The 22,258-nt window shown below is 31.1% G+C and overlaps 1 protein-coding gene across 2 annotated transcripts in view; it reads right to left on the bottom strand.

The window, feature by feature from the left end:
- LOC125075986 (carboxyl-terminal PDZ ligand of neuronal nitric oxide synthase protein) overlaps window positions 1–22,258 on the bottom strand; it is a 201,237-nt gene that overhangs the window by 69,194 nt on the left and 109,785 nt on the right. The window lies entirely within an intron of this gene.

Consider the following 22,258-nt stretch of genomic DNA (forward strand, 5'->3'; position numbering starts at 1 on the left):
CTCCATGACCAGATTGGTGAAATTTGCTTACATATTTAGTTTCTATGAAAATATAAAGCGTTCCTTGCGACTGGTTATCAACCAATACGTTTAAGATGTTTATATTCCTTGTTCCTATGTACATATTGGCATGCTCGCCTGTCAATCCAGAATAAAGCAATACGAAGTATCGATGTTCGACGTTGAGCAAAAACCTACCTAACCTAAATTTTAATTTTGATACATGTATCATAATGTTGTAAATACTACAAGATTTCATATCTCGATATAAAGTCGTTTTGTACAGACTCGAAGCAACGATTTATACGAAACTGTTGGCATTTTCGAAGATATATAAACAGCAACGTTGTGCTGTTTGGTTGTCACACTGAATAGTGGGACAAAAGACGTTACTTAGGTCTTGTCATTTGAAGACTGACCTTAATACCTGTTCTTCGGCAAGGTTCTTGTTCGCTTTGTCAGGTTTAGTCTTGTATTAAATGATGTGTCCAATGACTTGTTTCATAGCAATTGACTTTTATTAATTGCGTATAATGTTATCATATTTATTAATCTAATTATTTTTCATTTTATATTTGTAATTGATTCCAACTCTTTTATGCGCTTTTTTTACAGCTAATTAATATTTTAACATTGTTTTATTTTTTTATAATGTTCGTTATCTTTTAATAGCATATTCCTGGTTGTATTAGATGACATATTGTGACACATCTTATCGAAGCTTGCGGATGCACTCATGTGGTACATAATTCATACACATGAATGCCTTCCGGTAACGTGATATATTCAGACCTATTGAAAGTTAATCAACGAGAATGATTCGCGGGTGTTTACGTCACATGAAATGAAAATTTCATATTCGGAACACGTCTGAAAATATTGATGAATATATATTTTTTTAATTTAAAACAATTAGACTGGCAAATGGACTGATACATAAGTATAGAAATTGGTTTTGTAAGAAAAAATTACCATTCCCAATTATGGGCGTTCAACCTCCTCAAACTAAGATGTTATGTCCCTTGTCCTTGGCTCACTCACCCTTCAAACCGAAACACAACAATACTATATATTGCAGTTTGTCAGTATACGTTGAGTAGATGTTGCCTAGCTAGACTAGTTTATTACTATTACTAGGCTAATTTCTATTTAAACAAAACTTGTTTTGCTTCTGCGTTATTATCTATTCGAATCATTTCATTTTTGAATAAGTGTATAGTTTACTAACGCGTTAATAACACATGTATCAATTTATGTCTTGATAATTTGATTCAATTCTCTCACGCCAGTAGATTCATCTCTCAACGTCTTAGCAGGGGAATCGAGCGTGTAATATAATAACACCGTAATTTAATGCTTACGTGATTTTAAGAAGACGGTTTTCAGCGATACTTTAATGAGGAAAACGTTGAAACAGACTTTAAATAAAAAACATGAATAAAACGAAGCAACTAAAATTCAATAAAAGTCAACCATCAATCAACTCTCTCTGATTCATTGTTTTTGTCACATATTCTTAACGAACTAATTTTGGTCAGCTGAAATCGTACCCTGTGGGTTCACATGGATACAACACAATGGAAACCAAATAAAAATTGGCAAAATACTTTAAACCTTATTTTGATAAAAATATATTTTATTTTTGTAAATTTTCTTGCCTTTGAAATTATATGAATAATATTTGAGATCTCAAACAATGGATAATGAATGTGGCTTAGTTAACTGTAACCTTTACAGTAATCATTTGTTATCGTGCTGCTGTCGCGGTGAATCCGATTTCAAATACATTTTGGCCTATCACGTTTCATCGTACCTTTACAAAGCTTACTATTGCTAATATGCTAGTACAGGTGCATTTAAAAATAAATTATCTAAATACTATGCCAACAATAAGATGAAAAAAGCAAAATACAACAACAAAAAACAACATTTGACAGCAAATTGACCCGATACCCGATTGGTTGAGAGCTTGATTAATCTATGATATTCACTTTGCATTTGCGAAAAAATGGCGTTTTGAAAGGCTACGAAACTGCTATCGGGATTTTAGAAGTAAAATTAAAGTAGATATAAGAAGTAAAGTGTATTAGTGTTGTATTATAGATAAAGATATGTATCATAAACTCGTAGTAGTGCACAATATAGCTGAGTTATTAGCAAATCGCATGAAATACGTAAATTTAAGGTTTGTTTATTTTTAGTTAGAAAAGGTTATATACTAGTTGTTATATGTACGCTTCGTTTTATGTTAAAATTAAAATATTTCTAAATTATACAAATAAAGAGAAATTCCCAGTAATTATTCGATGTATCGGAACTTATAATTGTATAAATGGCCTTAAAAAAGATATCCACAATCAATATCTTCTAGGTTTTAAGAAATCTTTATTATCCGCTGTGATTAGTGAAAGTGAGTAACATTATTGTTGTATATGTTATTTATTATTATCTTTAGAGGTTTAAAAGAAGCTATTTTATTCTTTTTTATTTATTCTAATTTAAGACTTAATTTAGAAGTGTATTATTTCTTTATTTTATTTGATTAGTTTTGTAAATAACTGTATATATATATATATATATGTGTGTTCATTTTTCAACGAGGTAGTCTGCACGAAACGCTGCTAGCATTCTGTCCAACATTCCAAGCGGTCATAATATGTACAATCGCTATTATAAGTTTTGATTTGTATATAGTTATTAAAACCGTCGAAGTAAATATCAGTCATATATTTATAAGTATGTTATAAATAAGCATAAATATATTAAAGTATTTATTTTTAATCAATAATAAATAAAATAAGTGCCATGTCTTATTTTGCGACGGAATATATTTCACTCTATACCAAATAATAATTTAATTGGTCTAGTCTTTCAAATTTTATATTAAAATATCAATAAACCAATGAAAATATTTATTTATCTTATTTATTGATAACGTATATTTTAAATTAATATATTAATAAAAAATGTATAAGTTGTCTTGCTGAATTAAAGTTTGTAGTCGCATAAAATAATTTAAAATAAAATGTAAATATTTGTTCTTATTGTCTAGGTTTTCGAGGCTTCAGATTTACAATCATACGAAAGCACACCGTACATATATTATAAAGTTGGTAAGCCAAAGGACAAATGCTCCACCTGATGGTAAGTGGTCACCACCTCTCAAACATGACATAACGTTACGTTTCGTTTTTTGGCGAATCTATTTAATATATATTAACAAATAATGATATATTTTACTTTCATTAATAATTTTCGATTTGATTTTGACGTATTACCTGATTCCATATTTTATACAAGATAATTGGATTGGTTAGAAATGTAAACGATGTTTTACAGACCAGGAGACAGTGATAGAAAAATCCAAGTCATTTGTTACAAGTATGGCGTCCCTTTAGGGCCGGATTACTTAATTAATGAAATAAAGATAATGGTGATAGCGCTGGTTGTCGGGGCATAATCTCAGGACGATTAATCAGTCGTTCCGGTATATATTTACGTATAGGTATAGTATGGCATTGTTGTTCTCGGTTTTTCAATGCGATTGACACAAAATAAATTAAATTTACGATGTTGACAGTATGCCATTCTGTGTAATTAAAAATTAAAAAAAACTTATGTACCTATGTAGAGCTATCGCAACAGAATGACATTAAAAAATTAACGCTTTTTAATTAGCATAGCCCCATCGAGTTTTATTATTATAGTGACTATTAGAAAGTCTAATAATCTTTGTGCAATAAATCTATTTGAAAACCGAAATTAGTTTAATTAGTTCGATATATCAAAAGGTTCGCAATGTTTGTAACAAATAACTTGAATTTTCCTATCAAAACCCCCAGGCCTATTAGTCTCGAGATCTTTCCAATTTATAACACACTTCATACATCGTTCTTGTTTGAACGAAGTCTCTGGAACTCAGCGATATCCTTTCAATCTTGGTAAAGGAGAAATTTTCATTTACGTAACGGAAATTATGAAGAAAAGACGTTAACTCTTTCCTATTTGGAGTTGTTAACTGAAAGATGTCGTAATTGAAAAGATTCTCGAAACAAGTAATATTTATTACTTTAAAGGCATACTAGTTTTGCGGACGTGGCTTCGCCCGCGTGTTAAGGGTTGTGGGTTTAGTTAAAAAATGCCTTCTATTATTATAATAAATCTCCTTCCTTGCAGTTCAAGCTTGTTTAATACCGAATGTCATCAAATTAAGTTCAGTGGTTTGGTAACAGACAGACTATCGCATTTAAAATATTAGTAAAGATATAATCAATGCAGGTTTGTTATTTAAAGGTTTTTTCCAAAATACGAAACCCTAATATTCTATTTAGGTACTACATATTTCATTTTTTGTACATTATCAGCCTGTTAATTTCCCACTGCTGGGCTAAGGCCTCCTCTCCCTTTGAAGAGAAGGTTTGAATCATATTCCATCACGCTGCTCCAATTCGGGGTGGTGGAATACACATGTGGCAGAATTTCGTTGAAATTAGACACATGCAGGTTTCCTCACGATGTTTTCCTTCACCGCCGAGCACGAGATGAATTATAAACACAAATTAAACACATGAAAATTCAGTGGTTTGCCCTGCCTGGGCTTGAACCCGAAATCATCGGTTTAGATGTACGCGTTCTAACAAGTGGGCCATCTCGGCAGGTTTCATAGAATATATTAAAATTTTTGTTTTTAATATCTTACTCACTGGTATGAAAGATATGAGTTGTGCATAAGCATTATATTTATGGTATCTGTGGAAATATATATCATTCATTGTTTAAATTTGATTACAGTTAAAAAAGGTTTTACTAAAAAATATTATGGAAATAAACAATGTCTCTATGTAGATTCGGCGAATTTCAATGAGTCACCGTTTCAACCCGTACTAGAAGGAATTTTCTGTAATTAATTTACATCCTTCGAATTTAATGCTACACTACGTTACGGCGCCAATATAATTAAACTGTAGTAATTTTTTAACGTAATCGAATGTCATTGATGAAGTATTAAACCTCTGTGGTTTAATTTCGTCGTATCAAGTAACATAATTATAATGTATTCATGACGTGTACAACGGAAACAGAATCTGTATTTTGTACAATTTATTCTTTAGTGGTTGCTGAGATGGCCCGGTGGTTAGAACGCGTGTTATCTTAATCAATTATTGTGTATTTAAGCCCAGGACTACTGAATTTTATATACTTAATTTGAGTTTAGGTATAATTCTTTTCTTGCTCAGGGGTGAAGGAACATAGCGAGGAAACCTGTATGTCTCAATTCAATGAAATTCTGCCACATGTATTCTTAACAAACCGCATTGGAATAAGCTCCAAACCCTCAAAGGGAGGGAAGACTTTAGCCCAGCAATGGGACAATTATGAGCTGATGCTACAGGTTTAAAGAAAAAATGTTTTTGAATTCCGGGGTTCCTTAATTATTGAGTTCCTTAATCGTTATTATATTTTAACAATATTATGTATTGAAAATGCTTTAATCATTTTTTTATTTGAATTTAAAAATGTTCAATATTTTTTATTTATAGTAAAGGTGATAAATACACAGTTAACACGACCGTCGGTGTGTGTATTATTAATCGTCTGTGTCAAACGTTCGGTTACTTTCAATAGCAATTTTTTTATCTCAATTTGTACAGTAGCCGTTAAACGTGCGAACTACTGAATATCGCCAATTTAATTTTTTGTTCGTTCCATCTCCTATTGAGTTCTAACTACCTGAAAAAATATCGACATTTTAAAAAGTTACGTTTGTACGAATTAAAATTATCGCCATGGAAGTTGGTCGAAGTTGAATAAGTATTTCTTTTAGTCCTCGCAAAGTCTTTGTAAAATATTCTTTCACAAAGACTTTTTCAAACTTTACATTGAACAATTTTTGTGTAATCCAAAACACTGAAAAATTTCTTAGTTATCAAGCAAATATTGACAAAGAAAAGAAGAATATTGGCAAAGAATGACTTCCCAAATAAGCAATTTTTTTCATGTAATTTAGACCATTATTATTATATTTTAGAGATAGTAATGCCATCTATTTTTACCTTGTGTTATAGCGTGGTATATATCCTCAAACATTAAGCTGTTTGACAGAAATTGTATTTGCATACATAGATTTTAGAAACATATTTCTGTGACATTGTATTTATTGATTATTATAGTTTAAGCTCAAAATGGAATTGTTTTCATTTCACTAATAATAATCCAAATAACCTCCCGACCGCATTTTGACCACTGCAGTCCACGTTTAAGACTACAGCACAACTGATTGCACGAATGAATTAACAAACAAAAGTGGTTTGTCTGTTCCCCCAATTATATCTGCCCGATTGAACGTTAAAAACAGATCACTGGAGAAAGTTTGACGGATTATAATATAATTATATTTTATTTGTAAACACACTAAAATACAGATAATATAAGAATATGTAATACAAAGCAAAAACTAAACTTACTTAAACGAAAAAAATAACTAAAAATAAACACGAAAGGTATATTACCGTCTATTGCCTTCATATAAAAAAAATGAAATGTCTGTTTGTAATATTAAAATTACCGGTTATTACTAAATGCGTATGTATATATGTAAACGGTACAAATACCAAAGGAACATTTTATCATTTTTTGTCTGTCGGTCTGTCGGTCTGTTTGTTCCGGCTAATCTCTGGAACGGCTGGACCGATTTTGACGGGACTTTCACTGGAAGATAGGTGATGTAAGAAGGAGTAACTTAGGCTACAACAATCAGTTTTTGTTAAATTCAAACACGCACGAAGTATTTTATTCTGTTTTAGTATTTTTTGTTATAGCAGCAATAGATATACATCATCTGTAAAAATGCCAAGTGTATCACGGTTCATGAGATACAGCCTGATGACAGACAGACTTAGTAATAGGGTTCCGTTTTAACCTTTGGTAACGGGACCCTAAAAACCCGTCGTAATAAACTGTAAATTGTTTAGTGAAGTGATTTAAATCGGAAGACGGATGATACTCAGCCCTTGTCAAGCTTTTGGACCCGGCGCTGATTTTCAATGACCCCCGAGTGCTTAGAAACGAAAAATTTAATGAGCATAATATAAAATAAAACAATAAGGGTACTGACATGTCGATGTTACCATTAATCTGTATTATATATTATGTTGATATTATAATACAGTTTTAAGTAAAATTTTAATTAGAGATTCATTCGAGATACCGCGAAGTAGATTGACAATTTGTTTCAACGCAAGCGAAGTTTCGGAATTGAAACCGAAGTTCTTAATTCAGCGCTACAAATTCAATGGGAACTATTCAAATCAGACTTTTGCGATGCTCTAAAGTTTTATTTTTTTGATTCAACATATACATAATGTATAGTATTTATTTATTTGGCCTCTCATAGGTTTCGAAGTTTCTAAAAAAACTCATGAAAAAACGCGAAGTTTCGCGGGGCCCGAATAGTATTTATATATGATGTAGCTTAAGTCTTTTTCTATCATTTTACGAATGAAATATGAAGTAACTTAATTCAGTATGACACTGCTATTTTAAATATGGCAATATATTCCATTTTTATTTTATGGATTTATTTATTTTAGAACATCAAGCGGACAAATGGTCTAACTGATAGTACGTAGACAACCGGGAAGGCGTCCGAGAGGTACTGGCAGCATAAACTATTTCTCACAAAGTAATTGTATCGTCAACTACAAGATCTAAGATGCTACTCTAACGCTTGTAATTACACCGGTTCACTAAGAAAGCATTGCTGTTTAGTGGTAGATTAAATTGGGGAGTGGACTGTACCCAGACCGATATGCACATTGCGCTATGAACTGAATAAAATAGCAAAACTAAAAACCATTCCATTTAATTTATCATCGCTACGCCGTCTTTTTAATTAAGCGTCTTGGCGTATCTTAAACACTCGAAATGCTTATTTCGTTGAGCAATCAAAATAAAATAAATAAGATCTTTAAACTTCAAACCAACTCCGCTCCATGTTGTCAAATAGAGTTAAGCTCTCTTGAATAATCTTAGAACTCAGTGATGGAGTAAGCAGATGACGCCTCTGGCTGAGGTATTTCTCCCAATTCATTAAAGGTCCCTCCTTGCCTGAGAAGTCTTGTTTTGACGTTTCTATCCGTCTCGCCCATTGTATTATGTATTCGGTATCTTGGCCTTTCGTGATGATTCAATATCAATTGTCTTTATTAATTTTATACAAATAATGTTTTGAACATATTTTAGTAGAGAATAACGAAGTATCTTGTACTCAATTCATTCATTCGTTCATTTTGTTTAATAATATAATATATTGAGTTTTTGAATTGTAATTTTACTATAATTTGAAATACATATGTATTTGTTTAACTTTGTTGGAGTTATAATTGCCCGTGTCTGCGAAACTTAATATGAGCATGTAATTAAATACTATTCCGAAAATCACAAATAACAGACAATATTATATTTATTGACAAAGTTTGTGTACACAAACATTGTTTAAAAATAGCAATTGAAATCACTATCGTCTAGCTTGGTTTATGTATGCTTTCCAATAGAATTTTAATCTTATCTTTAACTTATTAAAATGACTGATTGTCTTCAACGCACAGCCTAAACCAGTGGGTCTAACATTATTATTTGCACAGGTATTCCTTATGGAACGTAGGTAAGAACTTTTTTTTTTAAATTAAGTACTAAGCGAAATTAGCCTGTATCAACGTTTAGGCTTATGTGATTGAGTTAAATATATTTTTTAAATCAGCCAAGAGGGTTAATATAAGGGATAAAAGTTTGTATCGAAGTTCGCCATTTTTCGGTGTTTAAAATAGGAAAATCGGTATTTATCTTCTGTTCATGAGTATAAGACAGTTGTTTAAGCATTTCTGAAAATTATTACCCAACAGGTTGAAATTGAGGATGAAAGATTGTATAGAATTTCCTCATTTTTTAGGTAAAACACACCTAGTTTAAAAGTAAAGTTTTCCGATGTGTAAACAATAAAAACTAAAATGTAAGTAACTTAACGTCACTTTTTGCAGTAGAAACTTGGCCATTCCAATTCGACATTGTAAACATTACTATCTTTGCATTAAAAAAAATTGTTCAAAATATTTAAATAGAGAATTTGTCGAATCACAAATGGTTAATATAATATATTTTTATGAACCGGCTCGACTGCTGAGCCGAGTCAAGGACGAGTAGAATCGCAACAAAAGGCACGATGAATGTGGAATTTGTATCGTATTGTTACTGACTGTTATTTTAATACGTCATAATTATTAAGCTGCTTATTACTGTCAATAACTTTACATGAAGACAATAAAAATAAAATATAACTGAAGGAAAATTTTAAAAATGTAGTTATTTTTAAAGTCAAGGTCAAAGTCAAAATCTTTATTCAATTTAGAAGCGTTACCCTTGCTAATTGATAGCCAAATCTACAATCGATTCGGAGATAATTATCTCTCGGAATTGAAGATAGACCAAAGAAAGTTAAGTTGAGATAAAGTATTAAATAACATTTTTTTAGTACCAACCATTAGTTATTTTATTGCCGGACAACAATAATATAAGCGGAGTCACTTACCAATATATGTCCCATTCACCCATTCCCTTCTTATTTTTGTTTTAACAAAATGTTTAATTATCACTGTTACAGAACAACGCACGACACTAGAAAATACATAAACTAACAAGTCTAATAAATTTCTTCCCTCTGACATCGTGACCATAAATCCAAATTATTGTACTCGTTACATAATCCGAGAGCTGACCGTGACACGGGCGCAAAATACGTACAAATTACATAAAAGTGTTATCATTAAAGTATGACATTCCTGTCACGTTTGACCGTTATGACATTTTTTTCCAGCCATCAAACGCCTACTTGTCATTTTTTCTGTCACTAGTTTTTTTGTTATTTAACGTCTTTCCCCTCGTTTTCCTACAATCTGTTACGATTTCGTCAAAAGGGACGGAAGTGTGTAATAGGATGCAAAGTTAGCGCGCGTTTAGCGCTATTTGATTTGCCCAATCAAGTACTGTTTGCGATTAAATGAACCCATATTTTAAGATTATTTTTAATGTTACTTATTACCAAGGTGAGATGACATATCTCATCTTTCCACAATCGCATCATATATTATTGTAAGGTTAGCTCTTTTTTTTAAATAATGGCTTTTATTATGGCCAGCGTGGCACAGATTTTTTTTAATTGATCTCTTTTTGTTTTACCTCCTTGGCAAAAACTTATTAGATGATATTTATTTTTAAATTAATGGCTATTAGTTTTGCCAGTTGCCATAAACAGTGATGTTAAATTATATAATTAAGACTATAATGTGTAGTTATTGTGATTTTCTATTATCTATGCAATATTTATTTTGTACTATATCATGCTTTGAAATATGTAACAGATAAAGGAAGTAACTATGTGTGAGTAGTTTATAGTTTCAAATTTCGTAATCAAAGTGTCACTTGTCTGACCTTGTGTAAATTACAGCCTCATGAAATGCTTTGGATATTGCAATCATATAACATTCGATACAGTGCAAAGGAAAATGTTTAGAGCTTCAATAATGATCGCAGAATAAAATTTCGGTTAGCATCAGCAATCGTCGTTCACCATATAAACATCTACAAAAATCACTTGAAATGTTACCATATGTATATATAATTATATATACTCTAATTTTTTTTCAGTAGGACTTTTATATGTTTTTACAACATTTCATGTAATTCGTTAAATCTCATTGACATTAAATTACATAATAACACATATTTTTAATATCCTAACTTCTTGACCTCACTAGCATATAGTAAACGTATAAAATTGTACGTTTAATATATGCCAGTGAAGTCTATATATCAGTAACTGTCGCGTTCTTCTTCAAAAGGAATGGATCATTTATTTTTTGTCGTTGAGCTCATGTTCTGCTTTCCACCTTTCGAGAGGGAGTAATGATGGAAACGTAAGTTCAATTTGTTTTCAACAAAAGATCAATCGTATAAAAGTTTGTTAAGAGGAAGCAGATGATGGCAAGAATATTGGTACTCAAAATGGTTGAACTTATAGAAAACAAAAATACAATAGATTTGGTTTATGAAAGAGTTAAGTTATATATTATAATGTAAGTTATGTGTACATATTTTGAACAATATTTTGCAATAAATAGTTTTATTTTGGCGGTAAATTTGTTTATTATTATGTAGTGTTAAAACTACATACTTATTATGTAAGTCGTTACACAAAACTTCCGAATCGTCCGCTTCGTCATTTACAAGATAAATAAGAAATCGAAAAATAAAATATCGGTTCGTATAAAAAAAAAAAGATTCTACGGAAAAAAAGATACTGGCAAGAATCCTATTGATTGTATCTTTCATAATTTATTCCAACTCCAATAATTATGTATTATTGAATAATTTACAATACAATTATAAGTATAATAAAATTAAATCAAGTGTGTGCAAAATATAAACACAAAAAAATATTCATTATTCATAGACAAAGAGACCGAAATAACAATTTTTAATTTTTTTTTTAAATAAATCGCGTGACTAGGAAATTCATACACGAAAATCGATATTATGCTCGATATATTAGGCCTCCTTTTTGAAATATGCAGAGTATAATAAATCTGTGGTTCGTAAAAAAATAATAAAGGCCGATGCGAATTTATACCTAAATAAAAATCGCGCGATGTAATTTAGTAAAGGGGCTTTTATTTCGTGTTTAAATAAAATATATCGTGATGTCATTATTATCAATGGCTCATAACCGTCAGACAGATGATGGCGGAAAAACAACGTCCAACGCCCACATAATTAAATAAATTTCAAAGGAGTTACATGAAGAAAATAATGTCATCACATCAATCCATTAGCTTATTTTAGTCGATAAATTTCAATAATATATAGATTTTAATTGGTATCTTCTGATATTATTTTTATATTATTACGGATAAGTTATAAGCGGTTACTACTTGGACTAACAATATTGAAACGTATTATGCACGAAATACTTCATCACGGGAGATACCCTCTGTATTTCCCCAGACGTCGGTCGTTTATATTTAAAATAAAGTTCATTATTAAATAATTTATTAATCGTTAATTTCCCTTGTCCAATATTATATCGGAGATTGGAACTAAGACCAAAACATCTTAGATGTTCAGAATATTTAAAATATGTTAAATTATTATTTTATTGTTGCGATTTATTGTCTTATTTTGAATATGATGACGGTAATAGAGAAATTCGCATAATAGTACAAAGCTGATCTGGATATTTCAACAGTCATTTACTTAAAATTGCATTTCAATTCTAATTCAAATCGACCAGAATCGTCGCGTTAGATTTGAGTGACGTTATTGGAAATTCTCGTTTTAATCTGAGGAATCTGCGTTTAAATGTTTTATTACTGTTTATATTAAATTAAATTAAACTAATCAAAATCAAAACATGCTTCATTTGTCTTATCGAACACTTTGAATCGTCGTGGATTCAAATAAATGAAAGAACTACTGCTGGTTTGAAATGTACATCGTTTCTAACGAAAGGGTCCCGATATAAAACTAGAAGAATAAGGTAGAAGTAAGAAGAATGATAACTTAGATATTTTATTTGTTAGTTGTACTATCGGTAATCCTGCTAAAAAATCAAGGAATTTTAATAATAATAAATGTTGAGTTCGTTTCTGATTTAACATTAATATTAATAACATAAGTTGAACGCTGAATGTTTCGCATAACATACGACCTTGTAAGGCAACGTGACACGATCAAGGCATTAATACAACGTCCGTTAGAATCCACCAACATTTTACGACACAAGTTCAGCGTGACAGATTTATGAGTACAAGCGTCACGTAAATACCGAGTGGTGTCACGCTGAAAACATCCAAAGTAATTTCCCACCAGCGAGCGACGTACAATGACTGAACGTTGCATTAAAAATGCGTTAACGTTTAGCTTTGACTAAAGCTGAGTCTTCACTGTCGATACGAACTCGTGACAAGTTTCTGTTGCTTTGAATAAGGCCGAATACTCACTGTCAAAACGACCTGCTGACGATTTTCTGTAATTACCTTAAGTTATCAAACTGTAAACATGAAACAGGTACCCGTATTACCGGTACCCGGTTATTGATATGTATTTGCATTTAAGTTTATAGAAAAAATTGGGCAATTATTCGAAAAATTAAAAAAATGACGCAATAACTAAAACTGTTAACTATTACAGTGGAAACGCACCTTAATGTTTGAACTCTGAATCACTAACGAAGTGTGACACACGCTTCGAGAATGTATATGCAATAGAAAAAAGAAAATGTATGCGGTTTTGTGTCTATGAATGAGAATTATTCATCTTAATGAAGATAGCAAATACGGAATCATGTATTTATTCGGAATTTGTGATAAAAATATTACTAGTGCTGTATTTTTTAAAAGATTTAAAAAAAAAAATAGGCTTGGCCCTCGCTTAGTTGGAGCCAAGATGTTAGAGCAGAAAACATGAAACTTAACTGAACATTGCGGGTTCAAACTAGAACGACATGAGTTTGTTGTGTTTATTTTCTATTTATATTCCATTTGTGTTCATTGGTGGAGGAGAACATAGTGTGAACATGATTGTCACATGTTCTTTTTTATGCTATAGGTTGGCGGACGAGCATATGGGCCATCTGGTGGTAAGTGGTCATCACCGCCCATAAACAATGGCGCTGTAAGAAATATTAACCATTCCTTACTTCGCCAATGCACCACCAACATTGGGAACTAAGATGAAATGTCCCTTGTGCCAGACGGGCTTGCAAAAAGCCGTACCATCAATCAACATGGAACTGCGTAATCGAATAATGTCCACCATGTCTACTACTCGAGGAATAGGTCTTTGACCAGCAGCTGATTTACTTATAGGATACCGGAATACATAGACATTTTCGATAGACAATTAGTATTACATTGAACCTCTTAACATTAAACGCAGCCATGTATGTCAAATTAAATAAAACTGTGAAAAAATCGTAACGAAAATTAAGGTTCTAAGAGGAAAATATAAATAGTAAATAAAAAAACTAGAACATGAAGGCGAATTAAACGTTATTACACGTGACAAATATGTCATCAGGCAACGTTCATTCGATGCAACCGTACAATCATTGTATTAAACATTCACGTCAGAAATTTCAAGCCGCTTGTATAATTATATCATGTTTACTTAAATCGTAAATGATATGTTTACGTGGCATATATAACAAGTGTCGCTACAAAGGGTGAGAGACAAACAGGCCACCTGATGGCCAAGTGGTCACCACCTCCCATAGATATAGGCTCAGTAACATATATTAACCATGCCAAGAATATTAACATGCATGCAATTGTTCCTTTAGTTATACTGGCTCACTCACTCTTTAAACTAGAATACAACAATACGAATTGTTACTTATTGGCTGTAGAGTGTTTGATGTGTGGGTGCTTCACATTAAAATTATAGATGTGCACTAACTCACAAGTGACGTTCTTGCTTACAAAATGTTTTATGTGTGCGTGAGGCGACTAAGAGTGGAGATAGCAAAAAAAATACAAATTAGATTAAATTATTTGTTAAGTTTATTTCATTAAAAATTAATTAATTAGAAGTTTAGTAGCGCGCTCTCGTGAGAGTGTCAATCCAAAGCACTTTTAACACGACTTGTAAGTGATAGTATCGTATGACAAATAGCTTTGATTAAACTAAATTTTAACAGGTGAATAAATCCTCTCAAACTGATTGTACAGCTCATATGCTTATTTATGCTTGACTTTTTCATCATCAAATATGTAATTCTGCAACGTCCATCACTCGGCACAATCATTGCATTATAAAATCACGTCAGAAATTTATTGGTAAGAAATATCGTTTTTCTAAATAAATTATTATGAATTTAACATCGATCTGTTCACCTGTCCTATCTTACTATAGTCAACGCACTTTCATCATCATTACGATATTTACACATGACATGACATGACATGACAGTGGGATGAAATTCATTACATAGTTTGTGTCAATAAAGTACACATACACAAGTACAGCGAATACGCTTAATTTTACTTTTATCTTTAATATAAACGAACTGGATATCGATTACATAGTGTGTTTTTTTTAGTAAAATTGTAGTGATTTTATATAACAGTGCTACTTATATGCTAATAAACAGTATCTGCTCTAAATTAGTACCGTTATGCTACGACAACGTAAACGTATTCAATACTTTAAGCGTAGCTGCGATATCGATCTCTATTTAACATGTAATCACGTGTAAAACATTTATTTATGCTATAATCCCTACGGAGGAAACATCAATTTATAGTAGCTTTAATTATGTGAAGATTAACTGCATGATAATTTCACATTATATTTGCCTCAACGCTTTTGTATTGTAGTGAATATGTTTACTAAGAGAATTTTAATCGATATTTTGTTATTTTTTTGATTGATTTTTGTTTGATTTTAGATTCATTTGATTAGTATGACATATATTATTATACCCTGTTTAAATTTTTATGATCGACATAACTTTGCAATGACAAACATATTATTTTCTTAGTTTAATGATTTTAAAAATTGTAAAAATATTTAAAAAAATACACATAATACAAAAGTCCCTAAAGATTCAAGCGTTATCCGAAAATTACAAGATTTTTTATTTTTTCAAAGTAAAATTTAAATAGAAACACTGAAAATAATAGACGCTTGTACAATGTTACATCGGTCGTACGCTAGGGACACGAATAACAAGCAGTAACTGTTACAAATATCGATTAACAAAAAATCATTGTTAAGTTATTGTTACGAACGGGGTCTTTAGCTGGTATAACTCTTTTTAAAAAAATAAGGTAAAAAATTTATTTTAATTTGAATTTTAATTTGAATTACGCATTCCATCGTCCCATCGACTGTTATATATGTTATATTTTCTGTTTCCCATCTCTAGCCCGTCTGTCAAAAAGATCAAGCTAACTTGAACAGGGTATAATAACTTCTTAAATTACATTAACACCCAGTAATAAATAATATATTTTATATAACACTAATAATCAAATGAAAACTCCTTATTTTAGATCTTTAAAAAGTATTAGTAATAAATTCATACGTAAAAGTATCATTATACAAAACGACTACAGTTATTTCCTTAGTCGATTGAATGGATTTTTTAGAGTTAGCGTATCGAACCAAATCAAACTTCTCCTTTATTCAATATATAAGCATTACACTCGTTATCAAATTAAGCACTATCACCGGGTCGGAAAAGAAAATACCCTTAACTGAGAACCGGCGAAAGAAACTCAGTGTCTTTTTTTTTATTCATTTGTGATGTATTATTATTGTGGTGTAATATTTCCATTACTCAGCCTTTGTCCCACAATATAGAATTATATACAGTTGATAATATATTTTTCTTTTGAAAACTATAATCAAAATAATTGAACACGTATCTGAAACTTAAAAGACTTAGTCTACTTACGTAAATTTTCTCGACTTAGTAGTGTTATTTAGTATTATTATTAATTTAATTAAAATGTTTTTTTTTTTTTTTAAACTATTTAGAACAATTGTTATATAGACAAAAATCCGCGTAGAAGATTACACTTTTCAAAGAAATTTAGCAATTTGTATCTTGGTTAAACGTCATAAATAACAATTAAAAAAAAATTATAAATCGTCCAATATATATGTTCGTATCAATAAATCTTTTGCTAACATTCGTACAGGCTTCATTTAAATTCATCACATCTCCAGCCACGATTACTTGCCAATGGCTAAATAATGTTAAATTTATTCAATGAGATTACCTATCGATTTACACCGCTTATTTTAGAAGAAATAGCTCTGGCACCGTACCTCAAAATGCTGCCAGCGGAATAATAATGAACCGATAAATAAACCCCCGATTAACTTCATTAAACAGAGAGTTATCTGTAATTTTATATGATTTTATCAATTTTAAAACTATTATCTTATATATAAATAGCGTATCCCGTTTTTTGTTCCAGTGATTATAGCTGACGATAACTGCACATAAAAAATATTTATTATTTTTAGTTTAAAAAATTGTAGTCTCCAGCCGTAGACTTGCAGAAAATTAAAGAGGATTCTTGATTGCAATTTCGTAAATATTTACAGTTTAACAAATAATTAATTTTAGAGAGCGGAAAAAAGTTACTGGCCGGTTAGAAATCAGTACTACGGCTGTATGTGAAAAAAGACATATTACAAACGTAAACAAAATTAAAGTAAATTTTTTTCGACAAACTGAAATTCAAATTGAACTAATGTCTACTATTTGACATTAAAAATTTCATTTAATAATAAGGTTTCATAATTTTAGCGCCCAATGTAGATGAGTGACTTGCAGTTAACAATGCAAATAAATCAAAATAAAAAATGTCATTGAAATTCCTATAACTCTTTTGAATAAACGCGAAGTTTCGCGGAGTAGACCTACTAGTTGAAATAAAAGGTATAGCATATTACGTCAAGAGTGTGAATGAAAAAGATAAGATATTAAGACCATTAAGATAAAATAATGATTTTTTACATATTAAACCTCATTTTAGGTATATTAGCAGTGAATACGTCATCCGATAGTGTGACCTTTGCTCTTAAAGACTGTGAGAAATATTTTTAAAACTGGCAGAGCAAAGCCTGCTATAAGGTCTAAGGTATAATGTGCCTTGTCCCCGTAATTACCCTAACATGCTCCCCATTCAAACTGGCATACTGTAGTTAAGTATTGCTGTTAGGCAGTAAAATTATGGGAAGTGGTGGTACTCAACAATATGGTCTTGTACAAAGCCTAACCATCATTATATTCCCGTTTACAATTATGTTATGTTTAAACTTGAAACTTGTATCTTAGCTGTGATGTTCCATTTGGTTGCCATCTTCCTCTGGAAGGCAAAATATATACATACACAATAATGAAAAAGTATGTAATTTATGGAGATGATTGACTGTTTTCTACATACAATTTCCTAAACGATTTGAGACGTCAACAGAGAGTATCGGCGAATAATAAAATAAAAAGTCGTCACAATTTTCTCGAATCACATTAAAACACTTTTATTAATCTTTTACCATATTTAAATGTACCTACAACATTTTGCATATTCTGATATCAGTTAAATTTAATGTATTAAATGTTATCTATGCTAATACAATGCTTTCATTATCTCTTGAATCTTGCCTTCATAATGTTATTTTCTTACATAATCTTAATATTCTGTGAAATTTTATAATAAACTTCGCAAAGTCAATTCATCCTTCTCTGACACAAGAAAAACTTTGCGAAGCCGGAAACTTGTTGTTATGAGTTTTATCTTTTTTGTCTTTACCGTATTACCAATCTACTATGAATTTCGAAAGGGCTACCAATAATGACAAGATACGTAATATGGTTTTTAAAGATAATTTTACATACACATTAAGTCCTTAAATATGTACAAATATGAATTAAAAATAGTTCCTGTACAAAACTTGACCGCATGGAATAGTGGCAAGAATGCTAGCAACATTTAACCGTTGAATCGCAATTCCGATCCTCTGGGCAAAAAACGAACCAGCCCTTCTGTCACAAGTGGAAGCCTACCTGAACTTCTTGGACGAGAGACCATGTAAACCGAAATCTTCCACCTTCTTTCCACACGGCCATCTATTTAAGTGTTTCCAGTCACCAAACCAATTGATATGCGGAAACATTCATTATCTAAAAGTGTCCCAAGGTATTTAGAGGGTAATCCAGTGAACTAACTCTTTAGTGATAGTTGATAACGCTATTAAAATTATGTCGCTGAATAACTAACATTCACTAAATAAAACTTATATTAAAAGAACAAATTTATTAGAAAAATATCCAAGACACTTTATATATAAAAATAAAAAATAACCTAATATTGATCCCTGTGGAATGACTAGTTTGAATACAGATCCAAAAGACAATAATTTCGTCGTAAAAACGTATGTACGTAACGTAATCATTTGATCGTATTAACGTGTGTATTTGAGTCCTATATAAAGTAAGGAGATTAAGATCTACTTGACTGAGTATTATTTAATAACTACATTTCATGCACAACACTATCAAATGCTTATGATAATTCTTCGATATAGACTTCTATATTAAACATTGTTTGTTGTGCTGGTGTATAATTGTACGAATTATAATATTAAAATGTTTATAACCGATTTCGGTTACGACGACCAATCTCAAGGGAGACCAAGGAACTACACAGGACATACCTTTCAGTCTGCCCGTGACCACGAACACTGCAAAGTGCTCGAAACGTCGGGATGTTAAAATAATTAATATACGCGATTAAATCCGTTAAAAACTAGTTTTATTTCAATGTGTAATAATCGCGAAAATCTAAGACAACATTATAAAAAAAATATAATAAGTTTTTATAGACACGTTAATTTAAAAAAAATTAGCCTCCGGTGTAACCTTAAAGACTATCCAATACCTATTTGTAACTAGGGCAAGTAGTATGAGAAAAGTCTAAAGAAATTTAAAATTCAAATTCAGAAAAGGCACATCGTATCCCTGCTTTGTTTGTTTTTATCTCTCATTCCATTAGGTGATTATTAACATTGCATTGATTAAATTAATAAATGTCGGCATTATATTGGGCCCAAACAAAGTAAAACGCTGTAAAAAATTATTATTATTATCGGCACAAAGTTGAGGTCAGCCGTTAGTTATTATAAAAAAGCAGATTGTGTTTCACTTGCCCTGATCACCTTATGTTTTATCTTCATTGAGCTGTTCAGATCAAAGCAAAATATAATTTTCTCGTTGCTCTTAATGGCACTGTCATAAGCAGTCTCATAAATTGGATGCAGCTATTTATGAGGGAACTTTCATTTGACGTCATATCAATATGCACGGTGGTCCCGTGTAATTTAACTGGATCAATTTTTAAAACGAAATCTGTATTAGATTTTTATATGGCAGTTCATTGAATAGGTTTAATTTACTACTATGAATTTAATTGATTATACCTTAATGTACGCAATACCCAAATTTTTGAATTCGTTCTATTCTAAATGTATTTTCACGACATACTGTGACATATATACTATACGAGGATCGATAAGTATTTTTATTATTAGTAATTGATAAATTATTTATCATTTTTTGAAATTTTTACGAATATGATTACTATTATTTTCATATTGATTGCAATTACATAAAATTTGTGAAATATGCATGTATTCAGTTTCTGGATTATTTTCGTTTTCATAAGCCGTGCGTTATTTGACTATGCATGACGCATGAAATTTCAGTTTTAATAAAAATGTATATATACGAGTATTATCAGTTCGTATCGAGTTCAATTCATTTTAGTTTGTGTGGCTTTGCAGGTTTTGTGCGTCGAAAGAAGTTACTCATTGGAGATGATTTTCACCCACGATATTATGATATATCGAGTTGGTTTCCCCACTGGCTTACAATCTATCTTTGTCATTTTGAGACTGATTTGGTCCATCGTTAATGTTCCATCTCGACCGATAACAGTTTTCCTATGTGATTTATTGTAATTAAGATCAGAGTCTTATAAAAATTAATGCGGCAAAATCGAATAGCGAGTTTAAAGTCGTTAGTGGTACTTTGGGAAATATTTGTGGACAGTTAATTCAGCCATCTTTATATAGTAGATAATGGTGTTGAAAGTAAATAGTTTCCTTCATTTAATGTTTTATTTTTTATGGACAATAATATCTAACGATACGTAACAAATAATTGGATCACTTTGGACACTTTAGATCAAACCTATTTGATAAGTGGACCTCGTTTCAGCCCGTATGTTGTATGCATCGTTCATCCGAATGAGTTGAAACTTGATACAGTTGTTATTCGCACCCGCCTTTTTGTTTCTGGCGTATAACTTATCAACGTACAATAACGTACATATCTAATCGAATAAATGCATAAAATAATGTCGTGTGTCAGAATATGGTATACAAATAGGACTCTATCACACTAACTAACTTTTACTTGGTGGTAGGGCAATACTTAGTATTTTTGTGTTTTGATTTGAAGGCTAGTAGTACTACAAGCACAAGGGACATAACATATTAAGTTCCCAAGGTTGGTGTTGCATTGGTGATGTATAGAATGGTTAATATTTCTTAAGAGTATCAATTTTAATTGGCGTTGGCAACGACTTACAATCAGGTGACACCTTTGGTAAGCCGCCTAACTATATGACATAAAAAAAAAACGAAAAGACACAATATTTCAGCTATGATTAATAATATTAGCGGCCGTTAAACTTACGCGGTTGGACTTATTGACAAGGCTTAGTATAATAATACAAGAGATTTGAATTAAGAATGGTGTGCCATCATCGTTTAAATATTACTTTTTTCATTGTGATAAATGAAATCTTTATTTGTTTCTTTTTTTTATGACATTGACGAGAAAGGCCACCTGATGGTAAGTCGTCAATACTATCCATAGACAACGGTGCTGTAAGAAATATAAACCATTCCTTAGATCGCCAATACGCAACCAACTTTTGGAAACTTTTGGAACTAAGGTGTTACTAAGGTGTCCCATGTTACACTAGTTCGTTCACCCTTCAAACCAGAACACAACTATACCGAGAAGGTACTGCTGTTTGCCGGTAGAATATCTAATGGTTGAATTGAGTAGTTAACCTATCCAGACAGGCTTGCTCAAACGATCAAGTAAAGTGTTAATGAAATTACTCCAAACTATTGTTGATGTTGTATATTAAAAAAAAATAGTTATACCTATTCCTGATAGTGTTTGTAAGTGTTATATTTTGAATAACAAAAGCCAGCATCACATCAAAGTAATAATTTTGTGAGGCGAATGCAGAGCTCATTATGTTAAAAAGCGTCAGAAATGCACGCCGGACCAACGAAATAACATTTGCACGAATCAACCTGACATTCGCAAGGCTGCGGGAAAAAATCTTAGCGGTGAAAACGCTGGTCTAATGTAACTCTTGTTTTGAATATAAAAGAATTCTTTCTCATTGTAGAATAAGAAATAATATTTTATAAATACAATTTCGTTTTTAATAATACACCGCATAATAGTGAGTTTTAAAAAATAGAGCCGCGATTATTATCTTCAATTTTAATTTTATGTGGTTTATAGGTTCTTAATATCATAGTAGAGTTATTCTGTAACATCAAACTCGAAAGTCAGAAAGACGATCGTGAAATGTCAGAAACTGTTATG

The sequence above is a fragment of the Vanessa atalanta genome, chromosome Z (genome assembly GCF_905147765.1).
Source record: "Vanessa atalanta chromosome Z, ilVanAtal1.2, whole genome shotgun sequence".
In the NCBI taxonomy this organism is placed as follows: Eukaryota; Metazoa; Arthropoda; class Insecta; order Lepidoptera; family Nymphalidae; genus Vanessa; species Vanessa atalanta.